General features: G+C 34.7%; 1 protein-coding gene and 1 pseudogene across 1 annotated transcript in view; both read left to right on the top strand.

Moving 5' to 3' along the window:
* FBXL17 (F-box and leucine rich repeat protein 17) overlaps positions 1-24,043 on the top strand; it is a 439,190-nt gene that overhangs the window by 388,209 nt on the left and 26,938 nt on the right. The window lies entirely within an intron of this gene.
* Positions 23,832-23,950, top strand: LOC120591080 (uncharacterized; annotated as a pseudogene).

Raw genomic sequence — 24,043 nt, 5'->3', positions numbered from 1 at the left:
GCGCACAGTGAAAATATGTGATGTGTCGTCTTTGTTTTTTATGCAAATGAATTATAATGTAACTACCTTTTAACAATGTACTTCTTCATTCAACAGTATTCTTTTGAAATTCATTTATATTGATTCATAGAGGTCTGCTTTTTCTTTTAACCACTTTGTGAATCCCATGAAGTGAATATACCATGTTGCATTTTTCTGTTCCCCTACTGATGAACATTAAGCTATTTTTCATTTTCATTTTTCACTATTACAGATTCCTCAGTGGACCTCCTTGTGTGCAGCAAAGCAGTATAATTTACTCGTTAAATCCCAGCTCTCGATTTAGTAGCAATGGGACCCTGGATGAGTTTCCTAAACAATCTGAGCTTCATTCTCCTCATCATAGAGTTTTTGTAAGGATTTGATGAGATATGTAAGATGCTGCTGAGTTACAAGCTTGGCACATAGTAAATGCTTCATAAAGTGAGCTGTTAATATCATAAATGTCTGGATCTTGACTTGCGCTCATTTTCAGTTTAATTTGGTACTTCTGAATTGTCTCCCAGTGTGGGCACATCGATTTATAATTCCCTGAGCAGCACAAGAATGTGTTAATTTTCCTAATTCTTCCCAATGCCTTTTTTATCAAACCTTTTTATTATCTATTCTTCCCATAAGAAACTTCCTCTCGGTGACATTTTAACTTGCATTTTCTTGATTACTAGTGAAGCTGAGTATTTTTATGTTTTTATTTGTTTTATTTCTTCTCTAAATTCTTTGTAGCCATTGTCCATTTTTCTGTTTTTGTAGATTTTTGTCAAATTAAAATATATATATATATTCTTCATATTAATTCTTTGTTACATACTGCAAATATTTTCTCTCAATTTGCCACTTAACTTACCTTAGCTTAAAATATCTTTGTCTTTAAAGAGATTGAATTTTATGGGGCCACATTTATCAATCTATTCTTTCATGGTCTTTAGGCCTTGACAGTTGAGATTTGTATCTCAGCTCTGCCACTTACTGACTCTGAGATCCTGGACAACTTAAATAATTTCTCAATGCTTTCATTTCCTCAGTTGTAAAATGAGGATAATAATAGCATCTACCTCATAGGTGGTTGTGAGGTGTATGAGTTAATACATGTAAAATGCCTGGCACAGAGTGAACATCATTTTCTATTTTCTATTATTATTTTGTTTTCTGTTTATAAGTAAGCACCGCCCCCCAACCCAAAATCAAGAAGATTTTCTCCTTTAGTATTTTAATTATTTTAGTTCTCTCTTAAAATTTAGGTCTTTAACCCACCTGGAATTTATTTTTTTATGTGTGAGTTTGGGATATACATAGTTTTATATAATGATCATGAACTGTCTCTGCATCATTTATGGACATCTTTTCCCCTCTGATTTTATATAGTACTTCTCTCACAGAAAAAATGTCTATATACTCATGGACCAGTTCCTGGAATCTCTTCTGTTTGTCTATTCTGTCACCAATCGTATACTATTTTAATTATTGTAACTTTTAATTTTGACTGGAAATCTAGTAGATTTATCCCCCTTTAATTTGTTTTCAAATTTGCTTTCCTTATTCTTACACAGTAGTCTTCCATGTTAATTTTACAATCAGTTTCTTAATTTATTTTTATAAAACCATGTTGGCATTTTGGGGGATTTCACTAAATGTATAGATTTTTCTGAAGAGAAAGGACATAGTTACAGCATTAAATTTTCCCATCCATAAATTAGATATACCCCTCTACTTCTGGCCTTCTTTTATATCCTTTAATAAAGTTTTATTATTTTCTTCAGAAAACTTTTCATGTTTTGTTCGATTTATTTCTATATAACATTATTTTGTTGTGTGCTACTATTTTCAGTGGGACCTTCCCTCTCTTTGAAATCCTGATTTTTGTTACCATATTGGAATGCGATTGGTTTTATGGATCCAATAACTGGCACACTTACTAAATTTTCACTAATATTTTTGATAGTTTGTCAGTTTGAATCTCTTTCTTTTCTTTTCTTTTTTTTTTTTTAAGGACACATCATGTCCTTTGAAAATCCTGATCATTTTGTCTCCTTCCAGTTTTTATGGCTCATATTTCTTCTTTGTGTTTTATTGCCATTAGCTAGGACCATGAATACCCTGGATGCTAGGCATGTCAGACATCTCTGGCTTGTTCCTGGCTTTAACGGACACTCACGCTATTGCACTATCCAGTCTGATACCTGCTGGAGGTTCCAGATGGACCCTCTTTAGTAGGACTCTTTCTCCTACACCATGCTGTTTCTCATTTTACACTTTTGAAGACAAACAATTAGCTGTAGAATTCTGTGTCAGCTTTTTCATCTGTAAAGTGAAAGTCCTAGTATTTTACTTGTAATTTGTCACTGATTAAGTCTTTAAGAATATAAAATTTTTAATTTATTTCATTCGCTTCTTAATTTTCAAAAAGGTCAGGCCCAATTCCATTATTTCTTTCTTCCTTTAATGGTTCTTTTCTTGAATTCCTTGAATAGTTAGTCCCCTCATCCCCCATGGCCAGGCCTTCACCCACTCTGGTTAACTTCTCCTCACAATACCCATTCCTAACTGCAAGCAAATGACTTTGGAGATTCTGAATTGCATTTCTATGAATGGTTTATCATGAGGTCACTTTAGTTCAATGTATGTAGCTCTCCAAAATAATTTAGTGATTTTACTTTTCTAAAGAAGCAGATTCCTATGGAAACGATATATATCCTATGCATTATGCCATTTAGCATCAATAATAGTATGGTAAATATAAATATAAATATATATGTGCATATACATATATATATTTAACTTCCTCAAGATTGACTTTTACCCCGCAAAATGTTAAACTCCTTGAAGTAGAGGACAGCCCTGGTTGGGTCCCAGTGCCTCGAACTTGAAGCTTGCTGAATTCGAAACAGGGAAGCTGTGTTAACATCTGTTACCTTTAACAGCCTTCGCCATCTCTGTTCGCAGCCCTTCCACTCACCACTCTTATCTCTGCATTCAAGCTTTATATTTTATTTAAGTCTCAGAATTCATTCCGCGAGAGTAGGAAGGAGATGCTGCCATTTATAGTATATTTTCTTAAACAATCCCTGAGGCAGAAAGGCCTTAATTAGTGAGAAGAGTAAGATTTTGCTACTTAAGCTTACGATGCAGGATAGGATAGAGAAATATTTTAGTTCTGAGGGGAAGTGTTTCAAAGGCCTGTAGAACTAATAGCTATTCTTTGTATTTCCATCATTCACATTGTTGCTTAAGGATTTTGAAGATAAATTCATTCAACTACCTTCTTAGAGTTTCGTGTGCTCATTAGGTAAGGCAGCTAATTATGGTTTGGAGTTCTGTTAGTATAAAGAGTATGTAAGTTATATGTAGTCACTGAGCAATAAACATTGTTCACATACAGTAGGTATCATTTGTAACTAATTTGACAATCTTGAGGTACTATGCACAAATTTCAGTTCTTTCCATGCAAATTTAGTGCAATTGTTCTTTCTGTTGTACTCAGGATCCACTTAGAGTTAATAAAGAGTCTTCAAATGTCCTGACTAGAAATATTCCCTTCACTGTGTTTATACACGATATACACTGATTCATGGTATAGAATCCTGTTAATTTTGTCATTTTCCTCCCAGAATCTCATAGGTTGCTCTAAACATCTCTTTACGTTCACTTAAATGTGTAAGTGAGATCATCACAGGTTTCGTGAGTCATAATCAACATAGGGGCAGAATCTATCACTGTGGCCACTTGCTATGCTGCAGCCAGCAAAAGTGTGTATTGGCACAGCAGAAAGAATCATTTCAGAAGGAAGTCACTGTCCCAGATTCATAAGTATAAGGCTTTTGGGGACTTTCAGTAAAGTTCAACTTCCCAAACCTTTCATATTCCAATGCCTAAGAATTGTGCCTGGAATTTAGTAGAAACTTATAATCTTTTGTTGAATAAATGAATGGATTTCTCTGTATGCAGAGGGGATATTTGCATTTTGGTGAAATTAGCAAACCTAACTATGACTAAATAATCAAAACATGAGAATTACCATATTACTAGGTATAGATGATACCAAATAGAATCCTGTTGGTTATTTATTTGCTTGGTTAATTCTATTTCTAGTTTTGCTTTGCTTTGAAGAGAGATTTGTTTACAGCTATGCCGAGCTGGGCACTGTGCTGAGATTACACAAATGTTTAGTACTGAGCTTGTATGTATGTATTGTGGCTATTGCATATGCAGTTGCTCAGTAGCAATGCACAAAGGTCCCCTTTAATATAATGTGACTGATTTTTAACCAACATACTAGAATTTCCCTATTTAGATCATCGTTACTGCCTTCAGATTAGTCATCTTTTGAGACTATTCCTTATTCCTTATTCATTACACTGTAGTCACACTTCACAGATCTTTACAAGGTAAATGTGTGAAGTGTAAATGGATGATATGGTCAAGGAGAGGTAAAGGACAATAGATAGGAAGGTGCAAATTAACTACTAATATTTTGCTCCATTCATCAGTGAATTAATGTACATGTCATGGGAGTTTTATCTATTTTACCAAGGTATTAATTGTGATTCAAAAATTGACTATATTTCTAAGTCTGACTAGGAAATGTCTGCCCTTGCATTCTAGTATCACACTGCTTTCCATGCAGAAAACTGTAAACTACCGTAGAGATAAGCCTAATTGAAAGAAAATTAAATTAATGTAACGGTAGTATTATAAGCTACCCAAAATTGCAACTGTTTATGACTGTGTAGTTTATTTGTCTTGTTCAGACTTTTTAAATGAAAGGGTATTTTACTCCTTTGTTGCTTTTGATTCTCTTTGGTTGCTTTAGTTTACTTTTCATGACAATTCACATTTATTAACCGTGTTCCTAGACACATTCTCCCCACCAAGTCCTTTTGCTTTCTTTCCTTTATGAGTTGTATCAAATGAGCTGTTGGTACAAAGTGAGATGTTGGAATCTGGGACAGTCAACAGACGGGCTCCAGACCATGTCACCACCTCTTAGTAACTGTGGTCCTTAAGTTGTTCGCCCTCATCTGAAATGTAGCCTCCTCATTTGTAGATATAGTCAGCATCTATATCACAAGAATGGGGTGGTGATTAATTGAATAAATGTTTATAAAAGCACTTAACATGATGTTAACAGATAGCACATATTCATAAACTGTCATTCCTTTTATTATTATCATGTTATTTGTAGTCTCTTCGGTGGAAGCTGTATTGCTTTATCTTTTATTTTACCTTTATTTAAAATAGTTTGCTTTAGTATATTAAGCTTAAAGTAATAAATTCTGGATATATTTTATTTACATTTAGCATGCACTCGCTAAAGATAGCATATCTTGAATACTTGTGATGTTTAAGGAACATGTTCAAAAAATCTGTATTAATAGAAATTATTCTCACTATTTGACTGGCCTGTCATCTAGTTTCCAAGGAAAGGTCGAAATGTACGTTTGGATGTAGAGAATTTAACCAGATTTGCTCAGCTCCCTGGGAAAAAAGAAAGGTGTGTGCTAGGTGTGCAGTGTGCCTCTCTTCCTTTTCATTTCATTTGGGCATAATATCAGATTGGTTCCCAATGGAGTCATGCTTTTATATTCCTGCTGAACTTGACTGCAGTCTCATACTTCATTCTCAAGAAATCTTGCCCAGAGGCACAAAGGTAGACTCACAAATTACCAGGGGAGGCTGCAGCTGCCTGGGGCAGGTGAGGCCCAGAGAAAATATGAAACATATAGAATTTATTAAAAGGCAAGTCTCCACCCCAAAAGTGTGATATGAAATTCCATTATGAAAATAATTCCAGATGGACAAAGGCTTGGAAATGATCTCTTAGTGTCAGTGAGTTATAGCCTCATCTAGATATCCAGAGAGGGTACACACACACACGCGCGCGCACACACACGTGTGCATGTACGCACACACATTGTGATTGTATGTTCAGATTTACCTGTTACTGGCTATATTTAACTACGAATGTCTGCAATTGTGTGTATTTGATGTGTTTTCAGGTCTAATTTTTGCAATATATACTAAGTACTAGGTATACATTATTGCACAAATAGTAAACAAATATTAACATAGAAGTCTGAGGAGGTATTCCATGCACCTTGTTTTAAAGGTACTCTTGCTCAATAATCAAAAGTAGATTATGTAAGAAATCAAAGCAAAAAGAATTGATCAGAGTAATGTTGGGTGAAATCTTGACTTTGGGATGAGGTCCCTTTAGAAATATATTAAGTATTTTGTAAACAGAAAATCTTTAAGAAGACACAGAATAGACAGTTTTATATTTATATTTATGAAAGAAGGATTGGTTTTGTATTATTGTTTAGTTAAAAGCTGCATTTTTATGAAGAGCCACCACTACATTTAGCCAAAAAATAAAAAGAAGAAGAAAAAAAGAATTGAGATCTGAGTTCGAAGCGAAAAACCAGGACTCCAACTTAATTTGGGATTTCTCTTTCTTCTCTCTGTTTCTCTCCTTCGCCCTCCTCCTCCTTCTTTGGCCCCACCTCTGGTACTTCAGCAGAATTTGGGGTTCTTTAGCAATCTGCTGGAATGTTGCTCCTAGAGTAAAAAGTCTAATAGCAATTCAGCAAAAGTTATATTTTCACAGAGAGCTAATACATAAGCATTGAAGTTGTTGTTATTGTTTTATATCTTTGATCCTTTAATGATTTTATTTAGGGCAGATATACTACTGTTTGGTTTTTGTTATTATTTTTAATTATTGTTATAAATAAACATTCCATTAAGAAACTAAATGTATAGGCCCAATCTTGTTGTCAGTGGATGTTACTTACCTGGCAAAACAGTTGGGTTATCCAGTGTTTATTATGTCCCTGCTTTTGGGTTCAGATGCTGAGCTATGTAAGTAAAGAAAGGTGTTTTTTCATCTTTTGGATATACTTGATATGACTAAAGTGAACATATCTGAAAGGTTCTTTTCTTTGAAGGCTAGATCCTAGACTGGATGCAAGAAAACCATTTGGACTGGGTTATTGGTCAGCAAGAGTTGATGAGGATCCAAATTAGAGCAGATGCAGTGGGGATGGAGAAATTGGGAGAAATTAAAGAGCTGTTTAGGAGACAGACTCAATAGTAAATTCCTGACTGACTATGCAGGCCTGGGAAAAGGAGGAGTAGAGGGTGACTCTCCTGGCTCTGATATGGGCAACTCGGTGCCAGCACCCGACAGGGAATAGGAAAAGTCAAGAATGGTGAGTTTATTTTTAGACTTATTGCCTTTGAACAACTCTGGAGCATCTAGGTGAAGCCCTAGATGCAAAAATGCAGTGAGAAACTCTCGGGAAGGGGCCTAGGCTTGGAGTCAGTAACATTTTAGAAGTACATTCATTTATATCGTGAATTGTACCGATATCAAAGTCAAAATGTTATTCTTATAGATATGGGATTACAGGTGTATTAGAGAATGCCGTTTTGTAGTCCTTGGATCATGTGACTGACCAAGGCTTCCCTCCTACCAACTCGCAACATGGTGCCCTGATGTCCCCCAAAAAACAATTCTGGGAAATGAAGAGGGGTAGAGAAAAAGTGCTTCTGAGGTTGCAACAGTAAAGCTCAGATCGTGGTGTGAAAGCAAATGTTCCACCATTTTGCACTTTATGGTATGACTATTTCTATTTTTCCTGGTTAATTTTGATATTATTTTCTCCCCTACGGTTAAGGGACTCTTTTCTACTTATTTCCTTTTGTTCTGTCTTCACTATCATCAGATGCCCCCATCATAGCTCTTTAATATAAGAATACAAGTTTGGGACCAAGTGGACCCGAGTGTGAATCCTAGCTTTCCTGTTAACATGACCTTGGATGAGTTGTTCCATCTCCATCTGCTCAGTTTTCTCTTCTGTAACATAAGGCTAATATTACTTACTAGGTTGAGCCATTTACAATTGCTGATATTCAGTCTACGAAAACAGAAATTTCATTTAGTTCAACCTAATACTGTGCAGTGATTTAGTGAGGATGATATACTGTGTACCTTGAAGGTGCTCAAAAATAAATATTCAATAATTACTATGTGATTGACTACTACTACCACTATAAATATACCTTAACTATTTTTAATGATAGTTTCTTGTATAAATTTCAAGGAAAGCTAAAATTGCTTAAATTGAAAATCTAAAGTAAAGAAATAAATGTAAGGAGAGATGTCTCACCATGAGGTATGTGAAATATGAAATACTTTCCAGAAGTATGTTGCATAAATCTTTTTGTTTAAGCTTAGATTACAAATTAAGTACAGTCACAAAGACAAATTAAAATGACTTAATGGTTTTCATTTTTATATATAGAAGTTGATAAAATACACAAGGAAAGTTTCTTAGTCTCATAGATTACTGAGATAAAACACAAAATTTCTCTTCTCGTCACTTTTTATTTAGTCAATGCCATGAATGATGATTTTTATTTTACAAACTACAGTAAAATTTCAATTGTCTGGAGATCAATTATCAACCAACTTCAACTGAACACAAACCAAAAGCATTCAACTTATTAAAAAAAAAAAAAACACTTGTGCAATTAAAATTGATACTGTGAAGTACGTGCATAAAAATCTTTGTGCCTTTGTTTTTAAATTTCCATAATAAGAACTTTTAAAAAATAAAGGCAGATGAGAAGAAAGTACAAAAAGATATTTTTAGTTGATCTCCAAGAGTGCATCTCTTCAGATAGCTGCTTTACTTTATGGAAGGCAGAATACAGCCTTGGAGATACCCATGCTTTGCTTAAATACTGAGGGTAATCCTAACTTAGCTTTCTGAAACCTTACAGTGTTAATGATTTTCCTCACAACTCCTACTCTAAAAAGGGGATACTGTGATAGGATAATAAAGCATCACACCTGCTCTTCTTGCCTGTCTCTCTGACATTGTTAGTTGCATCAGTACTGTTCCAATAATAACCATTTCTTTAAAGTCCACCCTGTGCTGTCATGTTGGAATCGGTAAATTAAAATATTTTCAGAGAAACCTCTTTTCCTTTACTCTTGCAGAACTCTCATTCATTATAACTTTATATACTGTTGTGACAATCAAGATTATCTGATTTCTCAAGCTGTCCAACAACCTTAGGAGCCGCTGAAAAAATAGCTATGACAACAGGGAAGAGAGAGACATAGAAAGACTTAAAACCACACAGCATATTGTAAGAACAGTTAGAGTAGAGATTCTAAACAAATGCTTCATGGGCCATATTCATCTCACAAACATGTTTTATTTATCTCTCATTATGTCGATCTACATAATGTTTTTGTTTGGGTTTATTTGTTGTTGTTACACTTAAGTTTAGATGGTTCGCATTTTTTAAAAAAAATTCTTTTAAGTCTCTCGTGAAGAATTGAAGATCTGGCAGCACTGAATCTACATTCCTAAAAGGCACTTGTTCTTGGGAGTTTCAATTGACTGCAGTGTGTGTAGTATCCAGTTTTCCACAGCCCTTACTTTTAGGGAGGGCATTTTAATATTTGCAATCCCTTTTGTCTTTCTAACATAGAGGCTTGGTGTTGGTTGCCATTTATCTTTATATATTTTCTTAACAATCTGGCCTAGAAGAAACTGAACAAAATATCTGTTGCATCTGAGTCTCCATCAAAAGCGAGGAACAGGAAGGCAAGCTTAGTGGGCTGAATGCTGTAGACGTAAAGGGAAGAAGTGCATGTTTTATGGAAGAGAAGAGTATTTCTGCGTGTAATATGCAAATAAAGTGTGTCCGTGTCAAAATAATATAATAAAGCAACTTTCTCATTTTCTTTACCGAAATGGCTCTTTAAGCATTTAGGCTTAGTAAAGAGCCCCTCTATAGTTCTGAGCACAGCTTTTTATTACAGGGGAATAAAACCATAAGGAAATGCTTGACTCGGTCTAATAAATGCTATTTAAAAAAGATAAAGAAGTATGTAAAACTTTCCAGAATTATTTCTATCTGAAATAGTTAATATAAAAAACTTTCGGTGTATACATTGATCATATTAAATTGCCAATATTTAATAGGTTTTGACTCACAAAAATGGCAACCTCACATTAATTAACCTACTCTAAAGGAGTAAGCTTCTGATACCTGTTTGTGTGACTTAAATGGAATTCCTTCTTTCCAGAATACCAAATAAAAAGAGAGCGCTTTATCTAGGTTAATAAAATTCATAATATACTGAAGAATAGTTACAGATACTGTGTGAATCTTATAAAAGTAATTAAAAGATACAGTAACATGCTTCATTCCAGTCTGCAATATAGCTTATGTTCATGGATATGATAATATACTCTGAGGGTAGTGATTGAAAATATTTTGCAGTTGATAAGCCTTTCATTATGAGAGGACAGTAGCTTTGCAAATCTAATCCCCTGAGATGTGATACTGTCTTTGGAGAGGCTTACTCTATTTAGTGTCTAATAAATATGTGTTGGAAATTAACTGCTTTGTACTTTGGTAGTTCTCCTCTATGGGCACAACTTTCTGCTTTTATAGCGTTCACCTAAAAAAGAGATCATCACCTGAAATTCAGTAGATTGTATAAGAAACTTCAGTAAATACATGGGACTTAACCACAAGCCCCCTGGGGAATTAATTTTTATTTAAAATCTTTCATCTCTTGGTGTGTGAACAGTTGCTCCAAGTAATGTATTTAGTGCACACATACTTTTTAAGCTCATAGTGGTTACCGTATGCTGCATACATACCTAAAAAAATGAAATGTAATAATTAATAGAGAACTACATATTCTTTAGTTGGAAGAGTTTATTTTTGTTGAAAACATAAAATTCCAGATAACTAAAATGTTTAAATAATGCATTTTAACTTTCAAAGCTACTGTTGAGGTTGCATTGCATTTCTTAAAATAATAATAGTTTGTTTATTGCTGTATATATAAATATTTATGATATTACAGATTTGAGGGAACTGTCAATCATAGTCCGTTTTCTTAAAGACATCTCTCTCTGGACCTAGAAAATAGTTGACTGAATTAAATGACTATTACATATATTGTGGATAGATGATGGAATGAAGTAAATCGAAGCACAATGCTATTTCATCAAGATTTGCTACAATTAAACTGAGTTGAATTCTCTTACTAAAAGACACACTAAATCAAGTCGTATTAATACACTTATCTTAGCAAAAATAGCCTCATTACTAAAAATATCCTTTTGCATAAAATGCCAAATGTTTACGTGTTTGTTTTTAAACATCTTGAAATAAAAATATTTAGTATATTAAGGTATTGGTGAAATCAGAAAAAGTGTTTCAAATATGTTTGACAGAAAAATTCAAATTGTAGAAACTGCTCCTTGAGAATATATGGAGAATTTTCAAGTATAATATTATTTTCCTTAATGGTAAATACAGTATTTCAGTTGATAAAATAGTTAACAGTTTTTAAATCCTAACAGATTTTTAAATAATGTATTCACCCCTATGGATTAACCTAAGTTTAGAGCAGAGTAATATAAAATATAGAGCAGAGTAATAGTAGAGGAACCAGGAATAACTAAAATAATATTATTATTTAATTATTAGGTTTACTTACATTTTCCAGGATATACTGCTCACCCTTAATGCCAAGTTGTCCTGCTTTAACTCTGCCTTTGATTTTGCTTTTAACAGACTGAGTATGTAACACATACACATTTAAAGACACTGACCTTTCTTTTAATTATATATTTTATTCAAGCCCAAAGGAAGCAATTTTTAATGAATACCTAAAACTGGAACAATTGGAAAAGACCAGAGATTTCCCATGCTCTTTCTTACCAGTCGAAATGGCTGATAGACCACATGCATTTAATCTTCTCTCCCTCCTAAAATCTTGCTAAAATGACATTTAAAGGGATTTTTTAAGGACAAGAGAATAGGAAACGAGTTAAGAAAGGATGAGAGATGTCAACACGTTTTTAGAAATCAGAAGAAAGAGTGCTGTCTTAACAAAGCAGAGGAACTCATAACCTAAGTGCTTTCAGAGAAGGACTCCCTCCATGACAGGTATGCTTGTTGGCCAGCAGAACCCCTGCAAGGCTCAGCTCTCAGAGGCATTGGATACTCTAGAAACACCGAATGCTATGGTCCACGATCTTTAAGTGACCATTTGAGAAAAGAGACATTTGAGAAAACCTAACAACATCAAAGAGAGAGATAAAAACAAACTGAAAAATGAGGCTAAGAGGAGACAGAGGCACTGCAGATAGCAGAGGAAAATATCAAAAACCCTAAGTACTATTCTCTGAAATAAGAAGAGCATCATTGAAAAAGAATAGGCTTCTGTGAAAGATTGAATGCCCAGCACCATGTGTCCACCAAGTGCCCAGCACCATGTATGAAAAACTGACCTACATGAAAGTATATCATCAGGAAATTTTAGATTTCCAAGAATGAAAAAGAAATTCTAAAAGTTACCCAAGAAAGAAGACAGGATCCATGTTACAGATCAGAAGTAAGAATGGCTCCAAATCTCTTAAAAGCAATATAGGTGGTAATCATTTTGCAATATATAAGTGTATCAGGTCAACACATGGTATACCTTAAGCTTACACAATGTTCTATGTCAAGTATCTCAATAAAACTGGGTAGGGGGGAAGAAGTATAGGAAGCTGAAAGACAATGAAGCAATGCCTTCACAACTAAGGAGAACCGGTTTTCAAACTAGGATTTTATACACTGCCCAACTATTTTTTCCAATTTTATTAAATTTATCGGAGTGACATTGGTTAATAAAATTATATAGGTTTCAAGTGTACAATTCTATAATACATTATCCATATATTACATTGTATGTTCACCACCCAAATATCTTCTATTTTATTTATTCTGCCTAACTACACTGAAAGCAAGATCAAGGACTTTCTTTTATTCATCTTTTTATCCTCTTTGTTATTTGGAGTGTGGTAATCCTACAATAAATATTAGTCCATTTAGCCAACACCTCAAGAATTCTCTACATAATTTGTTATTTTTCAATGTTGTTGACTCTAACTTCATTAATTCTTTAAAAAATTATTGGAGGATACCACTGGTTAACACGAAATAGGAATGCCTATTCAGAAATGCACATCCAGCATTTCTTTGATTGGCGCCATGAATCTCCATGCCCCTGAAGAGGCGGAATGTCCATATAGAGTCCCCGTTTCACATTCCAAAAATATTGGGGAAGAGGTCACCAAAATGGAAACCACGTGGGTGCACTATCTCAACTGTCTACCTCCAGCTTCAGAATGAGGAGAGAAGTGGGTGAAAGAGAGAAGTAGAATGTGCCAGAATACAACACAAAATGACCCAAACGGTTTTGTTATTAGCAATACGTAACATCTCGAACACAGAAATCTGGGAGGACAAGTGTATCAGGATAAAGGAAATAACAGATTTGTGGGGAGTACTGGACAGATTGCCAAGTAGTTCCTGCAGATAGCTTTAGCTCATTATTCATCTCTCCATATGCCCCACAGATAACCAACTGCAATCAAAGAAAGACTTGAAAGGAACATAGGATCATTTAGGACATCTATGCTTAATATTTTATTTGAGTGCATCATTTGCAGGGGGTAGAGGTGGGGAGAAGTGAGGCCATCGGAACAAGAATGAAACACATAGGCCCTGTTTCCAAAGAGTTTTTAATCTACAGAAATCAAAAGGGTCTGCCAAATTCTAGGAAGATAAATCACTACAGAAAAATCAAGACATGTCCTAATAAAGATATTGATCCTAAGAGATAAAGGAAGAATCATGTGTTCCAGACATTAAAAAGCAACACATAAAGGGAAAGAAATCAGGTTGGACTTAATGTTTCTCAGTGGCAAAACTGAAATGTTTATACAGCTCTGAAGGTAAAAAGGATGACCCTAAAATTTAATACTTAGCCACATTGTTTCTTAAACATAAGATTAACAGTCTTTCTCAAGCATCCAAGAACTTAAGGAATATATGTTGAAATTCTTTAAAAAAAATAAAAATCTACTTGAAGATGGTATCTAGCCACCTAAGAAATGAATTGAAAAAAAGATCTCAGGCATGAAAAAAAAATTGTGAAGAAACTCATGCTTTTAACCCATTTAATACAGGACCAGAGCAAAACAACCATGAGAATTGTGGTTACAAAAGCAGATGAAAACACTAAAACCCAACAATGTAAAAATAATAATATCGCTAACAAATATGAGAGGAGGAAGGAAAAGGAAGAAATGCCTGCCAGTTTTCTCATTTCTCCTGGAAGAGAGTCGGTAGATTCTGTCTGAGGTTAAAGTGTAGAATTTTTTTAATTCTTAAAGGTTTTCATAAAATCTTCTCTTAATTTATGTAAACTCTTTTAAGAATTATTATCTTTTATGGTGAAGAAATATTTAACTGAAGATCAACGATTCTTTTAGTTTCAAATCAATTTCTTTATTTTGGTTAAACTCAAGAGCAAATGAAATACTTTTTAAAAGCATGTATAATTATATATAAGATTTCTGAAATTACTTTTATCTTTCTTTTGCTCTGTCTCTGTGCAGAAGGTGCTGTAAGAATGCTTACCAAATGTTAGTGATACTATTTCTGGATGGTGAGATTTGGGATAATTTTAAAGCTTTCTTGTACTTTATTGATTTAATTTTTATAAATAAGTTGTGCCATTTTCACACAATCAATAGAGTCATTGCTTGAAAAATTTTAAAAGACATCAGGGAACAGAATAAAATTATTTTAAATTGATTGCTAAAGTATTGAGTATAGATATTTCAATAATATCTACCAGCAAAAAAATGTTTGTTAACTGAGCTATATTCATATTTTCTGTTGGTGTGACTCTTTCATCTGGGCATTGTTGACAATTCCTTTGAGTTTTCACGTTATCATAGAAAATAATTAAGTTGTCATGTGCTGAGTTGTCATGCGCATAGTTTTCAGTTAAGATTCTTTGGTTGCAAGTAACAGAAACCAACGGAGGCTTCTTTAAGAGAAACAAAGCCAAGAAGAAAAGCAAAGAAATTATTGGAAGAAAATGGGTTAACTCCCAGAATCAAAATCAAAACTAAATATGGTAGGCCTTGGGAAAGACGAGAACATGGAATCTCTAGGTAGCTGGGAATAATGAGTCTCTTTGGGGAACCTCCACCAGGATGAGTTGTCATAAGCTGTTTGTTTGTTTGTTTGTTTTCTTAAGTCATTCCAAGCAGAATTCAGATATCTGTCAGAGTATGCTTAGTCCGGTTTGGGTCACATGCCCACCTACAGCCTGAGGAAGGGCAGGAACCTTTGATTAGTCTTTCCGTACTTATGGCAAGGAAAATTGAGGGTTTGTTACCAGAAAGTAGGAAAGGATGCTGGGGAGGTAAAAACTACTGATGTCTCCTGTCTTTGCCTTACTTTAAACTTGCAATAAAGGCGGCTTCTGTCCCACTCAGTATGCCCCTGGAGGAATTAGCAGATTTAGTTTCTTTATCAGATCTGTTCCTTCATTCCTTTCAAAGTAATTACAGGCTGCTTCTTCCCTGTCTCATGACACTGATTATTAGCTAAAGCTAATTCATCAGCTAGATATAGGTGAAACACCTTTAGCTATCTTTTAGAAAAAGCTTAGTAAATTATTTGTCATTCTCCAACCCAAGAAATGTTCTGCCTATAAGTAAAAGTTTATTAGATACTGTGAGAGGTCTTTGGGTTCAGCCGTTTTTTAGACAAATTGCATTAACTCTTAGGGGAAAAAAATCCACACACATACTCTTTTTAATAAATCCAATTTACTCTATTTGCTTGGAATTAACAACTGTTAATGTTATGTCCAAATTCCCTTCCTTCCTCGTTGAAAAGAACTATATCACTCCCGCCAGTATGTACAAATGGATAGCTAATTACTCAGCACAGAGGGTTATGTGATTCATCCCTGCTGTGTGGAAGTGACTGTTGCCAATTGTCTGCTTTTTCCAAACTACATAGTGTTATATGGTTTATATCCCAATCAATAATGGCAAAGCTCCAGAAAGAAATACTACCTAGATGTCAGAGACTCATTAAACTGATCAGTCTGCAGTTTTTTGTCAGTGATTTTTAAACCTGGCTGTGTATCAAAATCACTTGGTGACATTAAAAGAAAAGAAAAGAAAAGGAAGCAAGGAAGGAAGGAAAGGAGGAAGGGAGGAGAGATACAGCCTCCTGTTATCCACCTCCAAAGCCACTGAATCAGAATATTCTGGGTTGGGTCAGGGACAAATTCAGGATTTATATAATTTGTTGTCTCTCTTTAAGAAAAAAATAAATAAAAGTATCTTACTTTTACAAATTTTATAAAAATACATTACCTTGTGAGTACTTTTCTAGGACCCAGGCCCTTGTAAAGGTCCATGTAAATGATGGACCCTGAAGTTTAACCTTTATTAGCTTCAACGTAAGTCTGCCTGTAGGTTAGGGCCTAGGAATAAAAAGTGTGTTTATATGCCATGTCTGTGTCTGTGTGCACAGCTGAGCACTTACACCCTTGTGCATGGTTCAAGCTTTGAGGTGAGAGAACCCAGAACTGGGACTTTCCCTTCTCCCTCAAAAACAAAAAGAATATAGAAACCTTAGTGTTCTCTAAATTTTAATCTGGTTTTCCACTAAACTTTAAAAATCTATAACTGAAATATTTTTATTTTAATGTTTTTATTGCCTTTGCTCTTCTTATGGCAGAAATGTCCATAACCAAAAATTATTGCCAGTATCTAAATCTGTGCTCCAGACAATAGCCCCATAGTTACAACTGCTCTGGTTACAGTTAGAGAGGAATAACAGCTCAACTTTCTGCATGTTTAGATTTAGTTTGCAAAAAGCTTGTGCTGCTTTTTCCATGATTTCAAATGATTTTGGGTATTGAATTTTGGCAACTGTAAATGTTTGTGTTTGCCTAGAGAAGCACTAGGTTAGACAGAAACCACATTGCAGGAAATGTCAAGTTCTTCATTTTTCTCTGGTATAATTAAGTGATCTGTCCGGTAGCATCTTTTTAAAAAATGTCTTTTTAATCCTTTATAAAAATAAAACATGCCTAGTGTTGAAATTTTTAAATCAAAAAACATATAAGGAAAAATACATATTTATTATATCCAAAGATACCTTCAGTCATCACAGTTACTAACATACTGTTGCTATTCAATACATATGTTAGAATAAAAGAATGATGTGAACTCTAGAGAATACAAAAAGGACCTCTTTCTGAGTACTTTTTCACAAAGTGCTTATAATCGTGATATCTAAGATGCACATATTTAAATAAATATATATTGAATACTAACAAATAAAGGCTCTATGCTACACAATGATGATATAAAGATGAAAAAAGGTGGTCTTTGCCCCTCTCAGTGGAATTTATATCCAATAGAAGAAACCAATATATTCTTAAGTACAAGGACACTTAGACACCCAAGGACACAAGAACAGCCATGTAAAATCCCATGTAGGAAATTTCTTTCAAAGCTAAGTACCAAAAGAAGATTTCTTCTCTCTTGATATCCTTTGACTCTTCTTTTTCTCTTGCTCCACAACCAGTTTATCAGCAAGTACTGTTGTTCCTGTCTTTAAAATCTATCCATAATTCAGCTCCTTCTCTCCATCTCTATTATACGGCCCTGTACAAAGCCACTATCGCTTGTTTGGATCATTGCAGTGGCTTCCATATTGATCTCCCTGCTTTTGTTCTTGCCTCGTTACAGCCTATTCTCAACCCAGAAGCCAAGAAGTCTTTTAAAAATTTAAATTAGATCATATCAGTCTTCTACCTCAAAATCTCCAATGGACTCCCATCCAGTGTGGTTAAATTGACGTGTGAGATCACCTTTCACCTAATCTCCTGATTACAAATCCACTACTTGCCATCTCGTTCCTTTGCTCCTTCAGAACAAGCCAGCAACCTCCTACCTCCCGGTCTTGGCACTACGTTCTCTCTGCACAGAACGCTTTCCCCTTATATATTTGCCCCTTCAGATCTTTGTTCAAACGTCGCATTTTCTGTTAGGCCTTCTTGTCCACCTTAATTAAAATTGCAACATTCCCACCTCTGGTTCCTCCTTTTTTTTTTTTTTTCCTCCAAAGCATTATTGCCACCCAAAAAAATTACATATTCTAACTATTTATTTGTATTCGTAATAGAAGTTCCATGAGGGCAGGGATTTGATCTTTTTATTCCCAGCTCTTAAAACATTCTGTGGTACATAAAGGTGCTCAGTTAGTATTTGTTGAAAGAAAGAAGAGATAATATATTTATTCTACTGGTATCTCCACGTGTTCTTCCCTCTTCTTGTTTTCTTTCCTTTCAGTATCAAGATACTTTTACAACGTTTATTGGACAGTCTGACAACAACATATGTTGTCACCAACCTTGGTGTTTTCTTAAGTGGTAGGCTTTGAAATCAAATTGTACTCTGCTGCACACTGGGTCAGATAAATGGTTGTAACTGACGCTTCCTTGAAACATGCTCTATCTTTATGGTGGTCTAGAAATTTCAGTTCAGAAAGGTGGACAAGGCAGATATATGAGAGACACTAATGTACCTTTCCATATCCATGAACCAACATATTTAATTCCAGAATTCACTTCTCATAAAGTGAGGAAATCTAATATGTCAGGATTTTGAAAAGGATACGTAATTCTTTAATAAGTAATATATGTATTTATGCAGGCTGGAATGAAAAAGAATCATTGAACCAGGGACTTTAGGTTCTCAGCTAATGTTAGAGCGGTAAGACTTTTTTTCCCTCCTCATTTTGAATTCTAAACTTTATTAAGGGGATTGTCAGGGGAACCTAACATTCCACTCAAAGAATTGGTCACCACCAAACACAGCACCACTGAAAACCAGAGCAGTGGATTAGATTTCTGTCAAGTGAAGGTTAATTCTAAATACGCCCCCTTGTTCATTACATTTTTGGAAGTCATATATTCAGAAATAGTTTCTATCTACCCAATCAGATGTCTTTTCTCTATTAAAATAAAAAAATAATTAGGAAAGGATAAAGGAGAGAAAATATTTATCCTTGCTCCTGATGAATTAAACCTTTTAAAAAGAATCCGTCACTTGAACTTTTGCCTTTCCATCAACTTATTTATCTCATAGGAAGGAAAGCAGATGCAGCCTATAAAATAATGCTGCATTTCCATTTCAGGATGTATAGGTCAGGTGAGCCTCTTCCCCAAAAAGTCAAGGGCCACAGCCAACTTGCTCCCTTTGTGAGTCAGACAGTACTTGTGTGTTGCTATTCTGAATGCAGTAAGCAGAGTTGTGTAAAATGAATGCCCCTACATGCAGCATCTTGAAAATTCTAGCACAATTTAAAGTTTTCACTCTAACATTATCTACCATAGTTGGACAATTTTTGTATTGTGTTTTATTTTTCACTTGATTTTTCAGAGATTTAGAGTTCCTAAATAAAGCAGACTCTACAGTCTTCGAAATTTCCACAAATATATGAGCATTTTTGAAAGTTTTCTATAACCTTTTTCCCTCTGAATTTACTTTGTTATTTTAAGAAACTTTAACTTTTCATGTTTCCAAAGGATAGACTAAGTTTATTTGACTGGTACTTTCATTTAGATTACATGAAAAATTATCTGTTGTCTAGAAAGCTATTCTTTGCTATTGTCTAATGTTAGAAAAATTATTTATGTGCCTTTCTTCTTCACCAGTATAACTTAAACAGATTAACTTAACTGAGTCCTTGCAAGGATAGAGGCAATGCACAATCTATGACACCATGAAAAGATTTACAACATCATTAGTCCTTAAGAAAGTGGAAATTAAAACCCACAATGAGGTACTACTTCACACCCAATAGAATGGCTATAATCAAAGAGACAGACATTACCAAGTATCGGGAAGGATGTGGAGACACTGGAACCTTTATACGTAACTGATGAGAATGTAAAATGGTACAGCCACTTGGAAAAACATTTTGACAGTTCCTTATGAAGTTAAACATACACTTGCCATACTACCCAGAAGTCCCATTCCTGGGTATTCATCCAAGTGAAATGAAAACCTACACCCATACAAAGACAGGTATGCTAATGTTTATAGCAGCGTTTACATAGTAGTCAAAAAGTGGGAGAGCCCAAATGTCCACCTACTGTAGAATGGAATACTATACAGCATTTAGAATGAACGGACTGCCGGTACACATAACAATATAGATGAATCTCACAAACATAATGGATAGCTAAAAAACCAGAAATAACAGTGTTGGATATTGACTCTATTTATATGAAGTTCAAGAACAAGAATAGTAATCTGTGTGATTGGAAGTCAAGATAGTGGTTATCCTTTTGGGGGAACAATAGTGACTAGAGTGGGAGATGAGAGGGCTTTAGGGATGCTGGTTTTCTTTGTTTTTCAATCTGGATACTGTTGCACAGCTGTGTTAACTTTGTCAAAATCCATCAAGTAGTACCCTTCGTATTCGTGCAATTTTCTGCATGTATGTTATGCTTACAAAAAAGTCATCAAAACCATAAAAAAAAAAAATGAGTGGAAGTCGCTTTTCAGAGATTCCGGGGTCCTTAGAAAGCATTCTTCACATTCACCGCTTTGAAGACTTGACAGTCTAGTGGGAAGACAGGCGTGTTTTTCTAATATGAAACAAATTCTGATAAGTGTTGCATTAGAAGTACAAATAAGTGCAATAAAGTAAAAGAAATACTTAGAAAAAAAGGACAATCTGGAAAATTATTATAGAGTGTAGTCACTTTGGGTTTACTATATAATGCTAGGAGGAATATAATAATGTATAAAATGGGAGGAAGGGATATAAATTAGAAATAAGGGGATTAAGAAGTATTGGTTTATATATAAGAATTGACTACCATTTGAGAGACAAGGCTATTTTACAATATCAGAACACGTAAGCTATTTATATTCTTAAATATGAGTTCTTTTGTTTTCAGTTGACTGACTTTGCCAGAGTTGTAGGTTATTCTGTTCCAGTGGTTCCCAGCTCTGGCTGCACGTGGGGATCACAGACACTTTTACAGCTTCTCCTGAATCAGAATCTCCAGAGGTGGGACTCGGGCATCCGTACTTTTACTAGGCACCTGTGATTCTCCTGAACTGCTAGGGCTAGGAACCACTGCTACAGTCCCTGCGGGAAGGAGGGAGCCCTCACAGGGACCATCACAGAACAAATGTCTCCGAAAGTGTCAGTTCTTTGTTTTTGGAGCTTCTGTGGTTTCCACAAAGAGCACTTTTCATTTATCTCTTTGTATCTGTGCCAAGAAATTGCTTTGTATATGGCTTTTATCCAAGTATTACATGAAAGATTTTAATCCTACTATTAAATTTTAACCCTAATTCTTTCAAGCACTAGGGCATTTCTTCTGCTTTTATTACAGATGCATAGATCCATAGCAGAAGATAGAACTGGAAAGGACGAAATGACACACGCGGGTCACTTGTTAATGCACTCATGTGACTAATCTTCCTCCTATGAAGAAAAAATGTATTTTTAGTTCTAACATTTTTATATCAGATTTTTCAGTGTGAAAATAATACCTGCTTTCACTTGGTTCAGTCACTATCTATTATTAGCTTATCCATGCTTTTCTCTTTGTTTTGAAATAATTTTAGAATTACTGAAAAGTTGCAAAAATAGTAGGGATATAGTCAACTTCCTCTAATTATATTACAACTTATATAACCATAGAACAATTATCAAACTAAGAAATTAACACTGAAAGGATAAGATTAACTAAACTACAAATCTTACTTGACTCTCACCAGTTTTTTCCTAATTTCCTTGTTTGTTCCAGGATCCAGTCTAGGATCGCACTTTGTATTTAGTTGTCATGTCTCTTTAGACTCCTCCAATCTGTGACACCGCCACATTCTTTTCTTATATCCTGTTACCTTGACCCTTTTGATGAGTACTGGTGAATTATCTTGTAGAATGTTTCTTAATTCGGGTTTTTGTGATGTTTTCTTATGAGTAAATTGAGATTAGTCATTTTGGCAAGAATACTGCAGAAGTGGTCAGGTGGTAAATGATATCTTTACGCATTGTTACTGGTAATGTTAACCTTGACTGTCTGGGTAAGGTGGTGCCTGGTGGGTCTTTCCACTGTGAAGTTATGATTTTTGAAAATTGATCAATATCTTTGGTAGCATGCCTATATTCTGTTTTTCCTCAAACTTTCACCCACAGATTTTAGCATGCATTGATAGATCTTGCCTGCAACAGTTATTTCCGTGATTTTTGCCTGCTGTTTTCTGCCTTTTTCTCATTTCGTATTCACTTATTAATTGGAATTCTTCTGTAAGGAAGAGCTGCCCTTTTTTGGCTATTTATTTATCTGATTATTTATTTATACCAATATGGACTTGAGGATGGTTTTTCCATTTTCTGAATTATAATCCAATACTACCATTATTTGATGTTCAAATTGTTCCAGCTGTAGCTCCTTCTGATTAGAGCCTTTGTCCTTTTGACATTCCCTTATTCCTTTTTAAGCACTTCTTTTTTTTCTGAGATCACAAGATGTTTCAGATTCATCTTGTATTTTTTCCTGCTCCAAACCTGGAATCAACCATTTCTCTGAGGAGCCCTGATCCCTTTAATTGGAGAATGATATTTAGAAACCAAGATCTGGGGTCTAGTAGATCATTGTTACTGGGGTGTCATTGCATCTAGTCCCTCTCAGCAGAAAAAGCTAGGAAAATATATATGTATACTAAACCACACATGCACATACATCACATTACTTAGTCATTTCTATATCTGTCTATCTGTGGGTATAAAAATTATGAGTTCATTTTAGTGCCTCTGATTCCAGTTCAGTAGCACAAGGCTCATCATAAGCCTCTCCCTTTTTTTTTTTTTTTTTTTTTATTTGTAACTTCTTTCTCTAACAGTGAACAGACTGGCTCTCAGTATTTACAATCCTAGATTACACACAATGTAGTTACTAAATTGCTAACTAATATCCCTGTGAGAAATAGATTTACTAACTGGAGTACAGTATTTGCTGGCAGTTCTTTTTAGTTTTCACCCTACAATATCCAATCCAAATCAAATATTTGAAAGCCACCTAATTCGCATCCAGTGTGATTATATCATTTGGCAGGTTTATCCTGTTCATTTGTAGTACAATTAAGGTCATTTGTTACTGTTCGTATTTCACTTCAGGTTCCCCCACAGTTTATTTTTTTTTTTTATTTGGGAGAATATGTAAAACATTACTATGGTTCAGATAGTCAAAGCTAAATATAGCCAAAGAGAATTCAAGAAGTGTCCGTCCTTCCGCATACTCCCCCCCCAAATTACATGCTCTCTTTTTTCTTCTCCTTTCTCACCAGCCCCCTATAGTTATTCTCCGTAGCTTCTAATTTATCTTTCTTATATTTCTTTTTTACAAATAAACAGATTCATGTTTTTTATTGTATTCCCTTTTATTTGGTGGTAGCATATCATATAACCTCTTTTGCAGTTTGCTTTCTTCACTGAATGATTTAGAAGTTCCTTGTGATCTTCCCCCATTTTTTTTTTTTTTTTTTTTTTTAGCTGCATAGCATAGTGAGAGCGTAGCATAGTTTATTTAACTATTCTCCTATGTATGGGCATTAAGGCTGTTTCCATTATTTTGCAATTACAATCAATGCTCCGATGAATAAACTCATATGTATGTAATTTTGTGTAATTAGTAGTATATTTTCAAGGTAGATTCCTAGAAATTGTATTTGTTAGTCAGAATTAAGTACATAGAAATGGAATTTCAGGACATGGTTCTATAGTGTAGCGGTTAGCACATCTGCTTTACACGCAGAAGGTCCTGGGTTTGCGCCCCAGTAGAGCCACGGTCCATGGTCTATGGCCATGCCACCCTGAACAAGCCCAATCTGGTCTGATCTCGGAAGCTAAGCAGGGTCGGGCCTGATTAGTACTTGGATGGGAGGCCACCTAGGAAAACCAGGTGCCGTAGGCATAAATAATAATAAAAAAAATGAGTACAGAATTAAGTGCTTGTGTATTTCAGTCACTCTGTATGCTTATGGAAATGCCTTTTAGTGGGTTAATG

Source organism: Pteropus medius, unplaced genomic scaffold, assembly GCF_902729225.1.
Source record: "Pteropus medius unplaced genomic scaffold, Ma_sr-lr_union100, whole genome shotgun sequence".
Taxonomy (NCBI): Eukaryota; Metazoa; Chordata; class Mammalia; order Chiroptera; family Pteropodidae; genus Pteropus; species Pteropus medius.
This window is presented reverse-complemented; position numbering and strand designations above follow the sequence as displayed.